We start from the raw sequence: 22,950 nt of genomic DNA on the forward strand, positions 1-22,950 counted from the left end.
GAACTTCACAGAAGGACAAATCTGATTTTGATAGTCAGAGTTCATTCATTTAGGAAACACTTTTTGAAGCTGCACTCCATACCAGGCCCTGAGGTGGCTATAAAGAGGAATGAGGGACACAGGTCCCAATTTTAATCCCAGTGGGGCAGACAGCTGCTTATGTGTATGGCTGCAATAAATGCAGCAAGGGTGATCATGCAGGTTTGTACAAAGCCCTATATAGGGAAAAGCAGCTCCACTTGGGAGTATGGAGCAGGCTTCATAGCACCTTCAGGTAACAAATGTGAAATTCAGTAGGCTTTGGAAAGGGGAAAGGGTATGCCAAGCCGAGGCAAAGGTTGGAGACAAAAGAGGGCACCTATGAGATCAGGGAGTGGTGGAGAGGGAAGGGCGTATGGCAGGGAGGGATGGAAGGTGAGCCTGGTGGAGGATTGACTGGGGCTAGCTCACAAAGGGCTCTGACTCTGAGCTGGAGAGCTAGTCAGAAAGAGGGGTGTGGAGCTAGTCAGAAAGACCCAATTCCTTTGGGTCTAGGAATTCACTTTGGAGCCTTGGGGTTATTGGAAACCCTTTCCTATTCCCCTGATTAGCTAAGTCAGCCAGTTCTGCCCAGACAGACAGGAACTAGCCTTCACTCTGACACTCTTAGGACTCCCTACTGATTTTCTTTTAGCAGAAACCTAACGTGATGTTCCCTTAGCACCATCCCTGCCCCTTCCCCAAATGGGTACAATCAGGCCTGAATGTTTGTCCCCTTTGCAGACAGATCAGGAGAGTTCAGGGATTTTCCTGTGTTAAAAACACTTGAGTTTCACTTAGTGCCAGCACCTGCCCAGGTCTCAAAGACTGGAGCCACCCACAAAGTCCAGCCAGATAACTGCCACGTGCACCATGTCCCCCCCCAATACTCCCCTTAAACTAACAAAAACACTCTAATCTCCTCACCCAAAAAGGAAAAAAAAATCCCCATCACCTTCTAAATGGACCAACTTCCTATTTTTCCTGGCGTGCCGCCCTCTCTTCTCTATGGCCTCCTCCTGGTTTCCCAGCAGCCACCAACAGCCCCTGCGACTTGGGCAGCAGGACCAGGTGGGGTGTGCCCAGGGGCCGGCCTGACACACAATGCGGGAGGAGGCGGGGAGCCGGGCATGGCAAGGTTCCATGATTCTCCAAGAGCCAGAGGCATTTCCAAGGCAGGCTTGGGGAGCAAACACCCAGGGCCTTGGAGGGAGTCACTGCAGGTCACACACGCTCAACCTTTCAAGCTTTCAAAGCTAGTTTCCTACACGTTACGTTTTTCTCACCCTCACAACCACCCTGTGAGGCAGGATCTTACCTTGATTCAAGGATGAGGAAGCTGAAGCTCAGAGAATGTAAAAATGGGCCTTCCCCAGAATACCCAGCCAATTCTGGAACTGCATTTAGGGTTTCTGACTCAATCTTGTGGACTTGCTCCTCCGCCCGATGTCAGGGAAAGGATGGATGATTCTGAGAAGCCCTAGGGGGCCGTGTGAGGGCCAGCACACACAAACACACACGTCATGGTACTGGTTCCACTTTAGGGAACTCCCATTGAATGAGGCAAAGCTCGTTGCACAGAGCCTGACATCAGAAGTGCCTGCCCTGCCTTGGGAGGAGACCACCTGAGGATGGCATCAGTGTTTCCAAATTCACTTGACAGCAGTTCATCACAATGGATGGCAATTATTTGTTTACAGTTCTGCTCCTTTCACCAGGCTGTGAGTTCTTGGGGAAACTGGCTCTATCTTATTCAGCCCTGCACAGTGTCTGGCAGACCGCTGATCCTTAAAATGGGTTTTGTTTTTGTTCTACATGGATAGGGAGAGTCAGAGTCCTGAGGGCAGACAAACCGCCACCTCATTCCCTCTGCTCAGGACGCTCCCCGGGTAGTTACTGCACTCACGAGCCCCAGGTGACGCCCAGTAGGCTGGCAGGCAGGGAGCAGGTGGGCCAGAGGGCCAGAGGGCACTTCCGTTTCAGTCTGGGGCACTAGAGGTCAAGCTGAGGTGCATAAGCCAGGCTCAAGACAGTTAACAGGAGACACCTGAGAAGGAGCAGACCTACGGCCTGCACAGAAACGTGGCAGAGCCGCGGGGAGAGCTGATGGGGCAGTGGCGTGGCTCCGCGTGCACACACAACCCGCACTGCGCGGCTGCCCAATTATGTAAGTTCCAGTGGGTGGTGCCGCTCTGGCCGGGGATGGCTCTAACTGTTCCCCTCCTACTGCGTGCCATCTGGAAGATAAGGGCGCCAGGTGCCCGGCTCCCTCCAGCCCACAGCTCTAAGAGTAAATATGTCTGTGTGGTGAGAGGTAGAGATGGGAGAAGTTGAGATGGGGAGAAAGTCGTTGAGACTCTATTTTTTTTCAAGAATAACAACTGCTACTATTTATTGAGCTCCGTATACTGAGCACCATGTGAAGTACATAAGTGTGCACACACGTGTGTGTGTATATATATATACATATACATATATTCCTAAAATTCCAACAGCATTCCTTTGCATTTCTTCAGTGAAGGGGAAATTTTCATTCTTTGAAGGTGATTTTTTTTTTTTTTTGCTTCTAGCTGTTCTAAAATACTGGAGACTAAAAGAGATACCAATTTAATGATTCAGCATTCATATTCATTTGTTAAACCCCACCTTTTCTGTATAACTCTACCATCACCTTTGATCTTTCCATTTCTCTCTTCAGGGGTGTTTGGGCTATGGCCATTCTAACTTTTTCATGTTGGAAGGGCCTGTCACTAATATGCGGTAGGGAGATGGAACTATCTGATGTTCTGGAGAGGCTGGGCCCTCTAGGTTTCAGGATTTATATGGTCCAGGGGCCCATCTGGAGGTTGTAGATTTCAGGAAAGTTACCCTAGTGCATGGAACCCTTGTGGAATCTTATATATTGCCCTAGGTGTTCTTTAGGATTGGCTGGAACGGTCCTGCTTGGGGGTTGGCAGATTATGATAGGTAGCAAGGTCCACCTGAAGCTTGCATAAGAGCAACCTCCAGAGTAGCCTCCCGACTCTATTTGAACTCTCTCTGCCATTGATATTTTATTATTTACACTTCTTTTCCCCCTTTTGCTCAGGATGGAATTGTTGATCTCACAGTGTTGATCTCTCCAAGAAATATTTGTAGTTGAGATGACCTTTATTTTTCAACCATTTCAAAAAGGCAGTACTTGTTTGTTTTCTGAATTGCAAAGACCACTTATCTTACTGTAGAAAATAGAAAAGACCAAAACACAAATTATTTGTAATTGATTATTATTTTTGTTTCCAATTCTGTTGCCACTAAAATTATACTGCAGTGAATATTCTTTTTTTATTTTTTATATAATAGCGCATGAATATACAATATATATTACATAATATATGCATAATATAACATGAATGCAAAGCAAAGAAAGAAAAAAGTAATAGTTTTCAAAGCACTCTTCAACAAGAAGTTATAAGGCCAATCCCAGGGTTTGTCATGGGCTACCATACCATCCTCCCAGATTTTTCCTTCTAACTGCTCCAGAATATAAGTGCCTAGAAGGAATAAATACTTTTTATCATTACAATCGACTTTTATTTTCTTTTTTATAAAAAAATAACATACATACAAAAAAAGCAATAAATTTCAAAGCACAGCACAACAATTAGTTGTACAACAGATTTGAGAGTTTGGTATGGGTTACAAGTGCACAATTTTACGTTTTTACTTTTAACTGCTCTAAGATACTGGAGACTAGAAGAAATATCAGTTTGATGATTCAGCAATCATATTCATTTGTTAAAACCTACCACCATAACCTTTGATCTTTATATCCCCCTCTTTAGGGGTATTAGTTGGGGTTTGGCAAGTTATGATAGGTAACAAGGTCTAACTGAAGCTTGTGTGAGTGACAACCAGTGTAGCCTCTAGACTCTATTGAACTCTCAGCCACTGATACTTTATTAGTTATACTTCTTTTCCCCATTTTGGTCAGGAGGGAATTTTTTATCCCATGGTGTTGGGGCCAGACTCATCCCCAGGAGTCATCTTCCACGCCACCAGGGAGACTTTCACCCCTGGATGTCATGTCCCACATAGTGGGGGGAGGGCAATGATTGCACATGCGAGTTGGACTTAGAGGGAGTGAGGCCACATCTGAGCAACAAAAGAGGTCCTCCAGAAGTAACTCTTAGAAATACCTATAGGTAGGCTAAACTTTTCTGCTACCTACATAAGCTTCACAAGAGTACGTACCTCAAGATCAAGGGTGTGGCCTATTGATTTGACAGAGTATCAGGGAATTCCCTGATAGTAAAGTCTAACAGTCCCATATTTTTTTCTCCCATCCCTCAAGGGACTTTGCCAATACTTTTTAATTGTCTGCTTAATATATTCTAGGATGTATCCAGGCATTACATTAAGTTATACAGGATTAAAGGCCCTCATTCTTATCCTGGGTTCCCTGTGTTTCAGTTGTTCAAATGAGCTGTACAGACAGGTTGAGTTAGATTATGTGTCACAGAAAATTTAGGTTCCAGACAAAATAAACCTCTCTTCCTTTGGTCTCACAGAGTAGGTGCAGTTCTAAAATACAGACAATGTCTTCCTTACCCGTGTATTCTGAATTACTTTAATCCCAACCTGATCAGCTTCATTCTTATCACAAAATGCTAGGTTATAGATATATAAAACTGCCTCTCAAAATCCAGAAATAATAGTTACCACTGCAAACTAAATGTGTCTGCTATAAGAACTTACAACCTATGCCCCTGTTTTCTTATAAATGTTTTCTAAAGGAGACCATACAGTAATTATTCTTTCGTTTCTGGCATATTCTGCCTCACCAAATGTCCCACAGCTTCTTTCACCATGTTGCATGTTTCACAGCTTCGTAGCAGCACAACATTCAATCATATGTATCCACCATGGTTCGCCAATCTACTTCTCAGTCAGTGCATCCTTTACCATCTGCATTCATTAGGCCTCATGTATAATGCCCAAAGTCCACAGTCCATCAACACTTTCAATTTTAGATAATTTCATTGTTCCCAAGAGAAAGATAACCAATAAACACACCCTTACCAAATAGGAAATCTAAACCTCCCCTTATCTCTTGTCCCTCTGCTGTTGCTATGGTACGTAGTGAATATTCTTGTATTAGATATATTTTGCACATCCTTGGTTAGGTTTTTAATATAAATTTCTAGAACTAGAATTTCTGAATCAAGGAGAATGTATAGTTTTTTTTAAAAAGTTCTTATAGATCGTAATCCCTCTGAAGTAACAGTTTACAAATTCTTTTTCTCAAGGATTCTTCTGGCAGAGCCAATACAAATATGCTTGTAACGGAAACGACAAGAAGAATGGAAGCTGAACAATCAATATAAACCCTATGAAAATATGAGACAGATGCTCTTCTTTCCACTGGTCCAACGCTGCTAAGTCTTCATGCTGGTGTCTCCTTTTTAAACAAATATGTTGCTGCAGATGGTTTATATCCTTTCCATTAAACTGTTTCATTTCACATGTATGGGAAGTGCCAGGCAAAAACGCAGAAACTTTCACATCTTTAATACCCCAGCATTGTGCAGTCACGCATCTCTAACATCTCCTGCCTTGTGTTCCTCCCAGGGGTTGGCTCCAGATCCCCACAGCAGCACTGCAGGAGTGAATAAAAACTGCTCTGGGAGCAGTTGTCATATCCCTGCTCAAAAGCACCAGTGCCTCACCACTGTTCAGAAGGATTAAGTCCAATCTCTTCGATTCTCTTCTGCCTTGCTTTCCTCTAGAGTGCAGGTACTATTATATATAGCCTCTTTTTTTTTTTATTGAGAATCTCCACTCACCATGTAGTCCATCCAAAGTATACAATCAGTGTCTCACAATATCATCGCCATGATTATTTTTAGAACATTTGTGTTACTCCAGAAAAAGAAATAGTCACTGAGACTCTTGATGTGCCCTTTAAATTGTCTGTCCCCTCCCCCACTGAAGTGAGTAGGGAACAAAACAACTTTTAAAACAAATTAATTGGGAGAAAACTGGAATAGAAATCAACCTCAACCTTCTAGATGACGAGGAAACTCTACTTTTTCTTGATCTCCATAATTTAAAAAGAAATGCTGCTCCCAGTGGCTTGTGTGGATGAGAAGTCATGGAGACACTTGCGATCAGCACCTAGAAAAGGCTTCTTACGAGATCCTAAGACCCCAGCATGGTACAGCCTATTAGAATTGCCCATTAAGCACTTGAAGAGGTTTTGTCTGATGAGCAGATATGGTGTCCATCTGGCCCAGCCCAGGGAGATGTTGTTAATGGAAAAGAAGTGAGGACACACACATGGAACTGTCAGGACATCCCAACCAGCAGTGGGACCCAGAGACAAATGCTGGACTCACATTTCAGGTAGGCAGATGAGATCTTTACTGAAGCTCTGGGTCAAAGCCCCTGAGGAGGACAGGGTTCTGGGTAGTTTAGTAGAAGAGAGGCTCAGGTAGAATGTCCAAGACCAAGGCCCAGTGATAAGAACTGGGCATATGTAGTTGTGCTGGTTTGAGGCTGTTGTGAACCCCAGAAAAGCCATGTTCTTTTTCCCAGTCCAAGCTTGTAGGGGCAGACCTATTTGTTGGGCAGGATCTTTTTGAGTAAGTTATTTCCATGGAGATGTGACCCACCCAATGGTGGTTGGGAACTTCTGATTAGGTGGTTTTCATGGAAATGTGTCTCTACCCATTCAAGGTGGGTCTTAATCCTCTTACTGGAGTCCTTTAAGAGGGAACCATTTTGGAAAAAGCTCATAGCCAACACAGACAGAGATCTTTGGAGATGCAGAAAGAAAATGCCCCTGGGGAAGCTATTTGAATCCAGAAGCCAAAGGACCAGCAGATGCCAGCCACATGCCTTCCCAGCTGACAGACATGTTCTGGACACTACTGGCCTTTCTTGAGTCAAGATCTCTTTCTCCAGATGCCTTAGTCTGGACATTCTTATGGCCTTAGAACTGCAAATTTGTAACAATAAACCCCTTTATAAAAGCCAACCCATTTCTGGTATATTGCAATCCAGCAACGTTAGCAAACGAAAACAGTGGTTTTAAGGCACTGGGACTTAGGAAAGTAATGGAAGTCCAAACATGTTTCAGTTTGGGGGTATCAATGATGGATCACAGAACTCAGTGCTAACTAAAGCTGGTTGAAAACCTCCTGCCTCCCTCTGAATTGGACTAGAGATTAGGAGAGGGATGAGTCCTATGGGTAGGAATCAAATGGCCTTCAGCTTAGGGAAGGAAAAGGAGAAAGAATTACAGAGGCTGGAGCACACGTTAGGCCTGATACTATTGGAAGATCTCATAGTTACCAATGAGCTAAAACTCATTTGTGACATGTTGATCTACTTTTCTTCCCAGAATTAAACTTCTTCCATGGAGGCACAGCTGGTGGGTGTTTTAAGACCCCAGGACAACTGTGTCCCACTGTGACAGAAGAACTATGTCCTTCTCTGAGGTTACTAAGGGAAAAGGAAGCACTGGTAGCAACATATTCCATCACACTAGGAGAGATGAGTCTAAACACTGTTGGACTGAGAGAGACAATGAAGGTACTTCAGTGGCACGGCAGCCAGAGAACCAGGTATGGCTTGCTTCAGAGTACCTGGCTTTCAACTCGTTTTACACCTGGCCTATAGACCAGCATGTTCAAAAGGAATCATTTCAGTCACATTTTTGTCTGAGACTCCAAGACAATAGTTGTTCATCACTCCCATAGTCCAAACTGATATAAAAAAACTACCTATTTGAGAAAGGAAGATCAGAAACAAATGTATTTGAGACAGAAAAGAAGTTTAGTTTCAAAGCATTTCAAGGGAGTTAGAATTTATTTTCTCTTTTCACATGGGCAGGCACCAGGATTCAAACCCGGTCTCTGGCACGGCAGGTAAGAACTCTACCACTGAGCCACCATGGCCTGCCCGGGAGTTAGAATTTAGAAGAACAGGTTCACCGGAAAAAAAAAAAAAAAATCTTGATAATTAAAGGAAAAATTCTTCAATATTAGCAAAGTTACCTAGTTTACATTAGCCTTTCATGGTAGAAAAAGAGTAGCTTTCTCACGGGATTACCATCCACAAAAGTCATAACATATTGTATATCAGCATTGCAAAAGTCAACTGTCAAGTTTTAAGTAGTCAGGTAAGAATCAACTGATACCCCTCTCCCAAGTCAGGAGAGAGGAAGGGATTACAGAGGCTAGAGATCTAGTGAAGCTTCTAGAGAAACACAAGGCTTCATTTATTTGGGAACCAGAACTAAACACGGTGAACTTGTTATTTTTGGTTTATCTCCCAGAGCAATCTGTTTTTCTTTTCCCTCTGGTTGTGAAACCTGACATACACGTTACTTAAAATGGCAGAGTGGCCATTTTGTTTCCAAAAGAAGCAGCTAAAAGCCTGTTACAACCTACATGCAGGGAAGAGTTAAAGCTGGAGGGTCTGAAGGAACCTGGAGATTGCAGAATCGCTTTAGAGAATCGCCAGTGTGCTGGGAGTCTCAGCCCTTGGCCAGTGTTGGGTAGGTGGGTTTCTTTCTCTTTCAAGCCTGGTGAGGGGCATAAAGGGCCTAGTCAGAGGGCTTCATGTGTGAGGGAAACTTCAAAGGAGGAGAAGCTGGGGGAAGCAGCCTGGGACCATGAGTGGGCTACCACCATCAGGAAGTAGCTGCTTGTTTGTGGAGGACCAAGTATAGGCCCTGGCAGGGAGGTCCACCCTGGAGGCCTCATTGGGTGAATGCATGAGGGCTGAAGGTATACCCAGACAACAGGGGCTGAGGGAGTTGCTGCTCAGTGACAAGCCACAAGATCCACATTTACCTCCAGCAAGGAAATGGCAGGGAGCAGATTTCTGGCTTGGAGGGCTGGGGGTGCAAGTCCAAGAAATCCACAAAAGCACTCCGTGAAAGAATATCAGCATTTCATACCTGCCAGGTCAAAGAAAATGAAAACAGATAAGTGCTAGAATCTCAGTAAGTGCTTTATAAGAATTATTCTTTTCATTCATTCACTTGATAAATTTATTGAATACCTGCTATGTCCCAGGCAATGTTCAGAGTACTGGAATATGTATTGCTAAGAGGGGAAGGCAAGAGAGAGCAAGTGCTTTAGCTGCTTTAAAGAGGGAAAGAAAGGGTGGGTGCCAAGATTTGGAGAAAAATTCAGAAAAGTGAAGCATTCATTGGTTGATTCTACAAGTTTCTGACAGTAATCTATCTGAAGGCGGGAGTCCCCTAGTTAAAAAACTTTACTTCTTTCTGCTTTTTTGTTTGTTTTAAGAAAAACTGGTCTAAGTGTATGTGTCTTAATACAGAAAGAAAAATATACACTATTAGAAAGCCTCAATATCTGTAGAAACAAATTCAGAAGCCTAAAGGGGCTTGGGCAGACCAATGACTACAGTTTGGGGACAACTTAGCCTAAGTACAGTGCTAAGGTCTCTGCAGAGGTGTACAATCTTCCTTGGGTTCTCTAAGTGAGTACCTATTAGATGCTGAATTGGAAAGTTGAAGCGATGTCTTCATGTTGCTGACTCCTGGAATCAATTTTCTTTAGATTGAGAAGAGATGTGGGAGAGGCAGGGAAAGATGGCTGCATAGTGAGGTGTGGAATTTAGTTTATCCTCTAGGGCATCTAGTAAATAGCAAAGAACTGAGTAGAACAACTACTTGGGGGGGGGGGGGGCATAAATGACCAGACATACATTGTACGCCAGTCTGGAACAGTGGAATGACTGAGATCACACACAGAACTCTAAGTCTGCCGAACCAAGGAGACTGGTGCCCTTCCCCTAAAGGCATGGCAGGCTGGTTCCCTGTGGAGAAAAGAAACAGACTTTACTAGTAGCAAGGAAGCTCAATCAAGTTCCAATTGCAAAATGAGTTAATAAATTTGGACTGCTGAAAACAGGCCTTGAACACAAACAAACCTGGAGTAAACACTAAAATAACTCGGAATTTTTGCCCTGGCAGAGAGGGGACAGGGCTGAGGAACAAAACAAAACAACAACAACAGAGGCTTTATGAGTTGGACAGCACAAAATATGAGAAAAGGACTGGGCCCCAAGAAAAGGGGGCACATAGAGCCTGGGGACACATAGAGCATTTTTTATTGGCAAACCTCTCTCTCTCTCCCTCTCTCTCTCCCCCTCCCTCATTTTTTTCTCTTACTTCTTAACACCTCATTAGATAGAACTGTGAACATTCAATAACACCTCATTAGATAGAACTGTGAACATTCTCAGACCATAGAACTGCAATCTCCCCCAAGAAAAGAGGGTTGGAGCTCAGCTCAAATGACGGCCCTCCTTCAGAGAATTCAGGCCCCAGGGGCTAAGAAACAAAAGCAACCTAAGCCCACCTTCTACCTCAGCCTCTGTCTCAACCACACCACTGGCAGGGAGAGGCTGCTGAGAATTAAGGGCAGTGCATCACATGATGCTGGTGGGATGATGTGAGCTGACAAATGTCATATGCTGGGCATGACAGGAAAAGCACAGAGTCTAGAGGCTTCATAGGAAAGTCCAACAACCTGCTGGATCTCACCCTCAAGGAAACTTGATACCAGCTATTCTTTCTTCCTGAGATGTGAGCCTGTCTGGTCTGGGAAAATCTGACTGGGGTCAATCATATTTGAGGAGACCCTCCTCAAAAAAAGATTCCATATAAGCAAGGCAAAAAACAAAAAAACAAAAGCTGAAAAATTCTGATTGGTTAAACAGAAGTTACATAGAGGTCTGGAATAAGTTGAACTGAATGCCAAAAAATAGATAGAGAAGAAAGCCAACCAACAAGAAAACAGAAGGTAAAAGAGTGAAAATAACCTCCATAATAAACTAATTAAGGAAATCAAATGCTTAGACATCAGCAAAAAATAATGAGCCATACTAGAAAAGTCAAAGATACAGCCCAGTCATAGGAACAAACCAAAATTTCAAATGAGACACAGAAGTTGAAGAACTAATTGAGGATGATTGAAAAGACATCCAAAATCACATCAAAAATCAAATCAATGACTTGAGGGAACATATGGCAAAAGAGATGAAGGATATAAAGAAGACATTGCGCAAACATAAAGAAGAACTTGAAAGTTTGAAAAAACAAATAGCAGAACTTATGGGAATGAAATGCACAATAGAAGAGATGAAAAAAGCAATGGAGACCAACAACAGATTTGAAGAGGCATAAGAAAGGATTAGTGAATTCAATGACAGAACATCTGAAACCCTACACAAACAAAAATTGATAGGGAAAAAAATAGAAAAATATGAGCAGGGTCTCAGGGAATTAAATGACAACATGAAGCACACAAGTATACATGTTTTGGGTGTCCCAGAAGGAGAAGAGAAGGGTAAAGGGGCAGAAAGAATAATGGAGGAAATCATCACTGAAAATTTCCCATCTGTTATGAAAGACATAAAATTACAAATCCAAGAAGCACAGTATACCCCAAACAGAATAGATCCAAAAAGATGTACTCCAAGACACTTACTGATCATATTGTCAAAAGTCAGAAGAAAAGACAGAATTCTGAAAGCAGATAAGGAAAACAATCCATCACACAAAAGGGAAGCTCGATAAGACTATGTGAATATTTCTCAACAGAAGTCATGGAGGTGAGGGATGATATATATTAAGATTCTGAAAGAAAAAACTGCCAACCAAGAATTCTATACTCAGCAAAACTGTCCCTCAAAAATGAAGGGGAGTTTAAAATATTTTCAGACAAACAGTCTCTGAGTTTGTGACTAAGAGACTGGCTCTACAAGAAATACTAAAAGAAACACTACAGGCAGATAGGAGAAGATAGGAGAGAGAGGTCTGGAGAAGAGTATAGAAATGAAGACTATCAGTAAAGGTAAAAACAGAGGGTGGGCAACAGTGGCTTAGTGACAGAGTTCTTGCCTGCTATACTGGGTCAATTCACAGAGACTGCCCATGTTAAAAAAAAAAGGTAAAAACAGAAAAAAACTTGAGATATGACATATAAATGACAAAATGGTAGAAGAAACTACTGTTTTTACAGTAACAACATTACATGTTAATGGATTAAACTCCCCAGTCAAAAAGCATAAATTGGTAGAATGGATTGTAAAACAGGACCCATCTATGTGCTGTCTACAAGCGAGTCACTTCAGACCCAAGGACAAAAACAGATTGAAAGTGAAAGGTTAGGAAAAGATATTTCACACAAACAACAACCAGAAAAGAGTGGGAGTAGCTAAACTAATATCCTAAATAAATTTGACTTTAAATGTAAAACAATTAAAAGAGACAAAGAAGGACACTATGTATTAGTAAAAAGAACAATTCATCAAGAAGACATAACAATCATAAATATTTATGCACTTAGCCAGGGTATCCCAAAATACATGAGGCAAATACTGGCAACACTCAAGGGGAAATTAGACACCACTACCATAATAGTTGGAGACTTCAATTCACCTCTCTCATCAATGGATAGAACATCTATACAGAAGATCAATAAGGAAACAGAGATTTGTTATAGGAGATGGCTTCCTAGACCTTACACCCAAAGCATGAGCAATGAGAAAAGAAATAATAAATGGGATCTCTACAAAATTAAGCACTTTTGTGCATCAAAGAACTTTGTCAGAAAAGTAAAAAGGCAGCCTACATAATGGGAGACAATATTCGGAAACCATGTATCAGATAAAGTTTAATATCCAGAATATATAAAGAGATTCTGTAACTCAATAACAAAAGAGTAGCTTAAATTTTAGAGAGCTTCTATTTGAGGTGATGAACAAGTTTGGGAATGGATGGTGGTGATACAGTACAACATGGAGAACATACTTTATAGCACCAAATATATATTTAAATGCCGCTAAAAGGGGAAATTTTAGTTTACATATATATATACATATATATATATAGAGAGAGAGAGAGAGAGAGAATAAAAATTTAAGAAGAATCATAGGATGGCACAACACAAATAGTGAACCCTAAAGTAAACCATGGATGGTGGTTAAAAGTACAGTATCATTCTAGTAATAGTCTTTTATCATTTGTAATGAGTGCATCACATTAATGCAAGGTGTTAATAATAGGGGGCTTTTGGGGAACTATATTTTCTGCATGTTTTTTCTGTAAACCTACAACTTTTCTAATTAAAAAAAGGGGGGAGAGATGAGGAAGACAAGAAGTATAGGGAAAAGAGAAATCTGCCAAAGAATTGCTAAAATGAGAACCAACGCTTTTCTGTTGGTTGAATTACAACCTTTCCTAACCAGAGAAGTCTCAAAAATCAATACTTGCTACAATCAAAGAGGATGAGTCCATACACACTTTTTTTCTGAGCCTTGATTTTTTTTTTCACTTAGCAATATAGATTTAGGCTTTCTATTTAAAATAAAGAGCTAAGAAAGACTTCTTGGTTTTTTAAGATGAAATTTGAGCATGTTTGTAAGACAAGGGGAAGAAGCCAGGGAAGACAGCGAGTAAAACTGACAACTAGACATTATAACTATGACAGCTGTGGCAATGCAGAAATACATAAAATCGCATGATGTGTGCTATTGTGACTTTGAAAAAGTATGCAATTAGGTAAAGATGGAAGAGTTTATGAAAAGATGCTAACTATTGTGCTAAAGTGGTAGGATTGTGGCTAATTTCTCTCCATGGTGCCTTAATCTCTGAAATCTTAGTATAGTCTTCAAATTAAAATGATTATGATAAAATGACATATACACAGGGTAATTATTTACGAAAGGAGATTCCAAAATTTCTGGACCCATTTCTTAAGCTTTTCTACTAAGCCTCCTTCCCACTATCGCTATCTTAATTCCTAAAGTTTTACTCTGATTTCTCACGGTTTTATCAGATCATCCCCTCAAGGCACCTTAACAAATTTTTCTCTTTCACATTTAACCCAGCTCTTTAAGAAAATATTTTTATTTTGGCTAGCAAACATCTCCTGTCACTCTCTTCAGCATTTTTACAATTTTTGATTAATGCATTGAAGTGTGTTTCTCCCCCATTCATCACAAATCTGTACAGGAGACAAGTTTACCCCTTTAACACTGCTGGGCAACCATGTCATCAGAATCCCCTAAAATATTTGTAGTTTAAATATCATCTACAATTGATGGCATCACATCATTGTGAATGTAATGAACACCATTTAATTGTATACTTTGAAAGGGGTTAAAATGGGAAATCCTAGGTTGCTTATACAACACAAAAAAAAATTTTAAAAACAACATGGAATTATACAACACAAAGAATGAGCCCTAAGGTAAACTGTGGGCTTTTGTTAATAATATAATTACAATAAAATGACTCATTAATTGGAATAAATATACTGTCCTAATGTCAAATACTAATAATAGAGAAAGCAGTGGAGGTGGGGTATATGAGAGCGCTATACTTACTGCATGATTTTTTTGCAAATCAACAACGGCTCCAAAAATTTCTTTTAATATCATATAAAGATACTATTTATAAAATACTAAAAACAGGTGGAATTTTAATAAGAATATCAAGATAATTAGCCAAAAAATAAATAGCAACCTATGGCAACACAGACCTAATTTCTTTCGGCAAGCAAGAAAAGTGGTCCGAGCAGGCTTTATCAAGACCCAGTGAGCTTTTTTTCTGTTAAAGCATGTATCCATAAAATGAAGTCTTACATTCCTATTTATTCTTAGGTCAAGTAAATGGAAATGTAAATATCTTATCAGGAGACCAGGTTCTGCTCAGTGTATATTGGCCATTCCATTGATATCACTCCTTACCTTTTAAAATTTGGCCTCACTAGGTCCCTGATATTTCCTGACACAAAACAGAAAAACCAAATAACATGTCAATTTAAAATATCAGTGTGTTGTACATGATCTCAGTACATAACAGCCCTCCAAATCTACAACTTTCTATAGCAAAGGACATCATTATCACTCTTACTCTTACAATGTTTTCGGCCCTTGAGTTTCTTTAAAAATATCTTGATGTCATCCAGTTCTCACAAGCACACTGAAAGCATTATTAGTGTCCTGTTTTACAGATAAATAGGCTGAGGCTCGGAGAAATAAGTAGTTTTGCAATAGAAGAGACTCCTGAATCCTGGTGAGGGCTCTTTCCACATTCCCACAATAGGCATAGAAAGGTATTATTTTCTGTGAAAATATGGAGGCTACAAACCACTGAAAGAATCTATGCAGGTGTGAATCTAAATCGTTTCTTCAGATTCTCCACTGCGCCTTTCCTATAGTCTCTTTCCAGCTTCCAAGGACAAAACTACTTCACGAGTGAACCATGATCCTCTCAGAGATTCAGTGTCTCTGACCTGAGGCCTTTGTATGAAGCCAATCCACCTGCTCTCCTTTGCAATCATTTGCCCGCATTGTGGTCTACCTTGGGCTCTACCTCGGACCCCCATCCATTCTCTGATTCCTTCTGCCTCTAGCACTCGGGTGCCCATTAGCTCCTTTCCTTCTCCTCTCCTGACCTGGAACTACTGGCTATAACCCCTGAGGGCTCTTCCTGCACTTGAATGGAAAATCTTGACTCCTCTCCGTTATCTCTGAATCATTCCAAGCCGTGGTCTAGACCTCCCTCACAATGACAACCACTGGGCCCTGTCCTAAGCACTCAATCTGGTGGGACACAGGAGTTCAGGTACAGAGGGCTTCCTCGAGCACGGCGTTTCTGGGAGAAAAGGAACACGGAGCATTTCCTGAGCAGAACCTAAAATGAAGGGTGCACGAGCTGTGTTTGTAAGTGTTTGGGGACCTGAGAAGCAGTGCAGAGCCTGGAGGCCAGCACCACCTCTGGGTCTGCCAGTACCATCCTCAGCTCCAGAGCAATCCAATATCCCAGGAGTCGGTGGTAGGGAAGAGCAGGAACTCCCCCCAAAATGCTCCTCATGGTCCCTGACTTGACCATGAGCCCATTCCATACACTTCCCTTGCCCATGAGGCCTCCTAGGCCTTGCTTCCAGCTCATTTGCCGTTCAGGAAGATAACTCTTTTTTTCCTATAGCAAATCGCCTAAAAGGTAGTTTTGTAATCTTTGTAACTTTGAGGGACACAAGACCCATGGCATACATATATTGAATGTCAACAAAAGACAAGTGGTATGCTTGATGGAAAGAGGTGTGCAGCATGGTCTCAACAGTCTAGTTGGGCTGATAGAACATAGAGGCATCTGAAAATTTACATTACAACTTAAGGCAGCAGATGCCAGATACAGACCCTAGGACTCAGCCAATTTCCCAGCCAACGCTGCAGGACCCCACCAGCAGGGCCACCCTGGTTCCTGGTTTCCAGGCACAATCTTGACTGGGTACAAAAAATAATAATAATTTTTAACAAGAGCAGCTATACATCATGAGGCTAGCACCAAGTCTTCTTAGCAGTTAATTTAGCCCCAGTTCTGATAACTGGATTATTGCTAGTGTTACCAGTCTCCTACTGGAGCACTCCAATTCTTGTTCAGCTCTCACTGCTTGTAGCTTGCTTATCCCATGCTGAGGTCTAGAAGTTTCCCCCACCCCTATTCTCTTATTCAAGGCAGCCACTTGCCCTCCTGACCTTTTCAATGTCCCCCCTACCCAGATTCTCAGTTGACAGGTTCTGCCTAGAGCTGAACAAAGCATTTTGTGACGCTGTTGGAACCCCAGGGGCAATCAAAACCATGAGACACAGCAGCCACTGGGCCCCAAGGGTCTTCTTATGTCATTCATGTGAGCATCCTGTACCTGCCTGAAGCACACTTCTGGCAGCTGCTTGTCATTACCTTCAAAGTCATAACTCCCCATTGAAAACAAAGCCAGATGCGGCTCGGCTCGTATAACCCAGCCCAGGTTTTCACCACTGCCACCTGTTTCTCTCGGAACTGCCAACTCAGACCAAAGTTCAACCTGGTTGTAATTACGACAAGCAGCTACATTTCTGATAAATAATTAGTTATCAAATTAACTGTGGCCTTGGCACCTGCCAGATCAAACCAATTTATGAGTTTTGAGAAAGCAGATGTTTGAAATTTTGTATTTATTACTCGTGTCTTTTCATAATCAGAGGATTTTAAAGACGACTTTGGATAGCATAAATACTTCCTCTCTGATGCGGCTTCTAGATAAGGTGTGTGTGTTAGGTTTAAACTCAGTAATTCCATATTTACTGGAGAATTAGGGTTTAAATTCACGCTGTTCAGTATTGTCCACCTCTTTCTATCTTTTATTTGTCATTCCCATGGGGGAGGTGTCTGCATCAAGAGCCATTGTGAGGGTGGCTGGCTCTGCAGGGCAGGGGCCTGTGGTCTAAAGCTGGTAACCTTACGGACTGGCTTTGCAGTTGATATCTAAGCCCTACCATGGCCTCTGGCCACGGGGTCCCCTCACTTCGCTTCTGCCTGGTTCTGAAACCAGGCCTTTTGGGGTGAGCCAGCTCACTCCCAGCCATGGGGATTTCTGTGAAGCTTTCCTATGACCCCTGGGAATCTGCCATGTAGCGAGCTTTCCCGCAGGTGCACCGGCTGGCACTCCTCCCTCAGCCACCGCTATCTCCCCACTCAGCCTCCAGGATAGGGTGTTCACCTGTGTGCATTCAGTGTAATTCCCGACACACAGAATACCAAAAGAATGTATAGATATAGATACATCTTCCCTGCCTCCTTAAACAGGATCTACTGAAAATAATTTGACTTCATTAATTCATCAGCAAATATTTACGTTGAATGTTGAATACATTTATTCAGCAACAAATATTTATCAACTGTCTACTGTGTGCCAAGAACTGGGCTAGGGGCTGGAGATAGTTATAAACAAGACAAGACATGAATCCTGACTTTGTGGAAAATAGATTCTAGCGCGTCAAGACAGACAATAAACAAGCTCTCCTTTCACGATGGAAATTGAGCTTATTTTTGATTCTTACATCCAAATCACCCATGAAATATTAAACTTCCCCCCAAACAGGATATGCCTGAAAGCTCTGTAGTTCTGAGCCAATTCTCACGGTGTAAGAATTACAAGTTTCCAGGATTGTGCTGTAGGTTGCTTTCCAGGATGTTAAAAAGTACCAAAATGGGGTGCACAGGTGGTTCAGTGGTAGAATGCTCGGCTTCCAAGTGGGAGACCTGAATTAAATACCCGGAGCAAGTACCTCCACTACCCCCCCAAAAAAAGTACCAAAACGACCTCTTTTAAGGCAATATAAATAGCCATCTATTACTGAAGGTTTCCTATGTGCCAGGGTCTTTGTCTATATTATCTCTAATTCTTAGTGCAACCCTCAGTAAGGAGGGTATTATTATTATTAACCCCACTTTACACACAAGAAAACTGCAAATTACCTTAGGTCACAAAGATTTGAAATAGACGAGCCTTAATGGAATCTGGATACTCTGACATCACCCTGCCACCCTACTATATACAGAAATCCATCAAAAAAGAAAGGCAACATGATAAGTAAGAATTTTTAGAATGTTTCTTTAAACAATACGCCTTGCCCTTTACACTGAAGAGTGAATAAGTGTAAGGAAGAGAAATTAGGGAAAAGGTTGACCTGGGGAAAGAAAAGGTTAAAGCTAATGTTGTGGAAACAGTGACCATTGAGGGCCAAGCAGAAATGATAGAACATCTCAGAAAGTACAATGTAGATAGATATAAAAATAGAATTCATTCTACAAATGTTTGGTTCCCATACCAGCTTCTGAAAAGAGATCTTGAAGAGGTTGGGTAAGGAGAGAGGAACACAGGCCCAGTGCAGCTGCTGTGTGGGCATGCATTCAACGGAAGGCCTCTCCCACCAAATCCCTCTTTCCCTGTTCCCCACCTCTCAAAACTGAATTTGCAAATGGGTGCATGGTTGGTTCAGTGGTAGAATGCTCGCCCTCCATGTGGGAGACCTGGATTCAATTCTCGGACCATGCACATAAAAAAAAAAAAAAAAAAGGAACAGAAAAACTGAACTTGTCCTCTCCAGGCCCGGCCTCCAACAGGATTGCAAACTCTTTCCTTGCATGCTCAGTAGTGACCCTGGATCGGCCTCCCTGGCACATTCAGGCTGCCCCAGGCCATTCCATCAGGCCAGGCCTCCCCATGCCCTGAGCAGACCCACGCCACTGAGTCAGACCTCCATGAAAATCACATTCTCCACCTGTATCCACTTCCCTCCTGGTGCCTTCGAAGTGTGCAAAAGCTCAGCCTCCTGTGAGCTGAATTAAACTCCATGAGGAGGTCCTTGGGTGCCCACTCAGGGAGCCAGGAGGGAGAAAACAGTGTAATAACAGCAGGATCAGCCTTGCCTGTGAGGGGGTCCTTGAAAGTCAGATCTAATAACCCTTCATCTTTGCATCTGCCTCTGTGGGGCATCTTTCACTCTGTCTTGCCTTGCATACATCTTTCTCCTCCACAAGATAAGTTCCTTGAAGGCAGCACAGAGTAACTGCGTCACTGACATTCTCGAATGTTCCATAAGCTCCATTCTCTCATCTTCAGAGAAGAAGGAACCCAACTGAACAGCTGCTGTAAAAGGAACCTGCCCTTTGTGCTAAACTGCCCTCCTCACCCCACCCTCTATCCCACCTTTTCCTCTTTTTCTCACTTAATCCCTGCTGGATTTCTGTTAATCAGAACAAAAATGACATTGTGACCATACCCCATTATGGTGAATGGAAACACAAAGAACCGAACAGATTAAGCTAGTTGGAGTTTCCTGTCACATGTTCTACATATCAATGTCCCATTCACAGCTCTAAAAGTTATTGTGAGCTTTGGTCTCAAGTCAAAGTTATTTTATTAATTACCTTTATTTGTCCTCTTTAAAATACTGTAGCTGCCTATTATTTTTTTTATACAGAGTCCATATGATATCCATCTTCAGAAAAAATTCTGGAACTAGGACAGATATAGTTGATTCCTGGGCTACAGGGATAGCACTGGTATCTTAGAGGAAAGGGCATTAGGGTGTTCTCTCTAAGCCTTGATTTGTACAGAATTTACATTTTCAGGCTAGTGCCTGGAAAAACACTGTGAGATAGGTGAAATTTGTTTTCAATATCCTCTCTCTACCTCATGTCTGGAGTCTTCCACTGAGATGAAATAGTGTTAAGAGCTTGACCTCTGGTGTAAGACTGCCTGGGTTCAAATCCAAGCACTACGGTTTTACTAATTTTGTGACCTTGGGCAAGTTACTTGATCTCTCTGTCCTTCGGTTTCCTCCTGTGCGATGTGGGAATAATCATAGCTTGCCACAAGGATGCAATGGATTAATAAATGAAAAGTGCTTGAAACAGTGACTTGGAATCGGAACTTAGTGATAAATAAGTTTTGGGGTTTTGTTTTTTGTTTTTTACCACAGTACCACACCCAAATCAACTCCCCAAAAGCAGTGTCATAACTGTCCAACCCATCAGAGTCCTGGGCACGCTCTTCTACTCTTCTATCCTGCGTGTTCTCATCTCTTCTTCCAGTTACACTGTTTAACATTTGCACTGACACACAGCTGCTCTAGGTTCTTTCCTTTCTCAGCCCTTCCTCTTTTCACTTCCCTGTCTACTTTGCTCCACTGCTCCTTTGCCCTTGGTGCCCTTGCCTCCTTGCCTTTGCTGCCGCTCAGCTCTAGGTTTGGGCTGTACCCTCCAGCTGCAACTTGGCCTCCCCCGTCCTGCTCGACCAATGCCCACAGCCCATCCCAAAAGTGTCAGCCCCAGAGCTCTTCAGTCCCAGGGGGATTTGATATGATCAGTGCAGGATTCCTGACTGGCAGGGGGAGTAAGCTACGTTATAAGCCAAGCTATAAAGTCATGGTTCCTCAAAAGGACCATCATCAATATTGCCGGGTTTTGAAAATAGATGGTAATTCATATTTTAAAACTTAACTTATGTGTGAGACTAAAGCAAAAAATGTTTCTTTGGTACAAAATTTATAGTTTGACTAGTGCATTTCCTAATATAACTTATATGGACAGTTTAACTGAACACCATAAGTACATGGAATCTTGAATATGGCATGAGATTTTGTAGGTTTGTCCAGAGTGATGCCCCAATAAGTCCCAGAGGGATTTGAACAGTGAATAAAAAAGTATTTGCAAAGTCCCCTTGGGTGAATGGTGAGAAAAGGGGAAAATTCAACTTTCCCATTTGGAGAATTCCTGATATTCTCACAAGCAGTGGGGACAACCAAATCAATAGGCTGAGCCCTCAATCTTGGGGTTTGTTCCTTTGAAACTTATCTCTGCAAAGGATAGGCTAGGCCTACTTAAAATAAGAGTCACCCCCAGAGAACCTCTTTTGTTGCTCAGGTGTGGCCTCTCTCTCTCTCAGCCAACACCCTTCCCCTCTCTACATGGGATATGACTCCCAGGGGTGTAAACCTCCCTGGTAACATGGGACAGAAATCCTAGAATGAGCTGGGACTCAGCATCAAGGGATTGAGAAAGCCTTCTTGACCAAAAGGGGGAAGAGAGAAATGAGACAAAATAAAGTGGCAGTGGCTGAGAAATTTCAAACAGAGTCAAGAGGTTATCCTGGAAGTCATTCTTACATATTATATGGATATCCCCTTTTTAGATTAAGGTGCATTAGGCTAGAGGGAAGTGCTTGAAGCAGTAGAGCTGTATTCCAGTAGCCACGTTTCTTGACGATGATTGTACAATGATAGAGCTTTCACAATGTGACTGTGTGATTGTGAAAACCTTGTGTCTGATGCTCCTTTTATCTATGGTGTGGACAGATGAATAAAACATATGGATTAAAAATCAATAAATAATAGAGGGGAAAATGTAAAAAAAAAAAAAAAAAGTCGTGGTTCCTTTTACACTGAGAGTCTGAGATTCCCTGACTCTGCCCTTTGTCTGTTTCTCTGAGAACTTCACACATAGCGGCAAAAGCTTTGATCTTTAGCAGATGGGGCAGTGACCAACCCTCCTCAGTGAGGCTGTTGGGGAAAAACTAGCTCATGATGGTACATAAAATCCCCCATCACTGAATCTTCTCCCTTGCTTTGAGAATGGGCATAGCATACTCTGAAGGAGTAAATAGTCACTCCTCTCTTAATCACACCCCATCAGAGACAGAGAATCCACCGCTAATCTGGGTCAGACGTTTCCTCCAGCAACAACCTCTCTTCTCCCAGCATCGTCCTCCCCACCCCGCCCCAAAGGACATGGGGAGCTTACACATACACTGTCCTCACACTCTGCTCTCCCAAGGACAAAGAGAACTCCTCCCGTAACGGAGACCTGCTGTCCCCACATGGGTAATCACTCCAGGGTTAGGGAGTTGATGCAATAGGCAGACTTAGTCTGAGCATCTGGACAACAGGCTGGGATCAGGCAAAAGCTGACCCAGAGTTACATGAGCAGAGAATGAAGATCCACTTCAGGACTGGGTCAGAGGCCAGAACAGAAGTCCTCATCGGAAAAGTCAGTTGGAAAAGTCAAAATTCTAGGACTTCCAGCTAAGAATGAGGTCTCAACTCTGATTCTGAGTTCTTTATGTGTCCTATCAATTCAGTCCTTGAGTAAAGAGAGAAACTTGACCAGGTAACTGATATATGTATAGAGGCTTAGATTGTGCCAGTGCCTTACACATATTAATTTACTTAATCTTCACAAGAACCCACCCAAGTACATAAGATTACATCCCTATTTCACAATGAGGAAAGAGGCACAGAGCAAAAGGTGTCTTACTGAAGCTCACATGGCTTGGACAATTGGGTTCCAAATTCCATGCTCTTAACCATACCCCATACAATCTGGGTTCTAGGCCCAGTTCTGCAGTTGCCTAGCTTGGAAACCTAGGCTTATTTATTCTCTAAGCCTTCATACCCACTTCATATAGGATTGCTGTGAAAATTTAATAACACCACACATATAAAATGCTCAGCATGGTGCCTTAGTAGTAAACACACAATAAATGTTAGTTACTAACAATACCATCACCTTAGTAC

General features: G+C 42.2%; 1 long non-coding RNA gene across 1 annotated transcript; it reads right to left on the reverse strand.

Annotated features, from left to right (window-relative positions):
- Positions 1-8,864: 8,864 nt before the first annotated feature.
- LOC143655194 (uncharacterized) lies at positions 8,865-22,725 on the reverse strand. The gene is made up of 3 exons (XR_013162100.1): positions 22,691-22,725; positions 9,742-9,852; positions 8,865-8,965 (listed from the first exon to the last, which is right to left on the reverse strand). It is a non-coding gene; the product is annotated as an uncharacterized LOC143655194 (long non-coding RNA).
- Between the last annotated feature and the right edge of the window lie 225 nt (positions 22,726-22,950).

Source organism: Tamandua tetradactyla, chromosome 14 (genome assembly GCF_023851605.1).
Source record: "Tamandua tetradactyla isolate mTamTet1 chromosome 14, mTamTet1.pri, whole genome shotgun sequence".
NCBI lineage: Eukaryota > Metazoa > Chordata > Mammalia > Pilosa > Myrmecophagidae > Tamandua > Tamandua tetradactyla.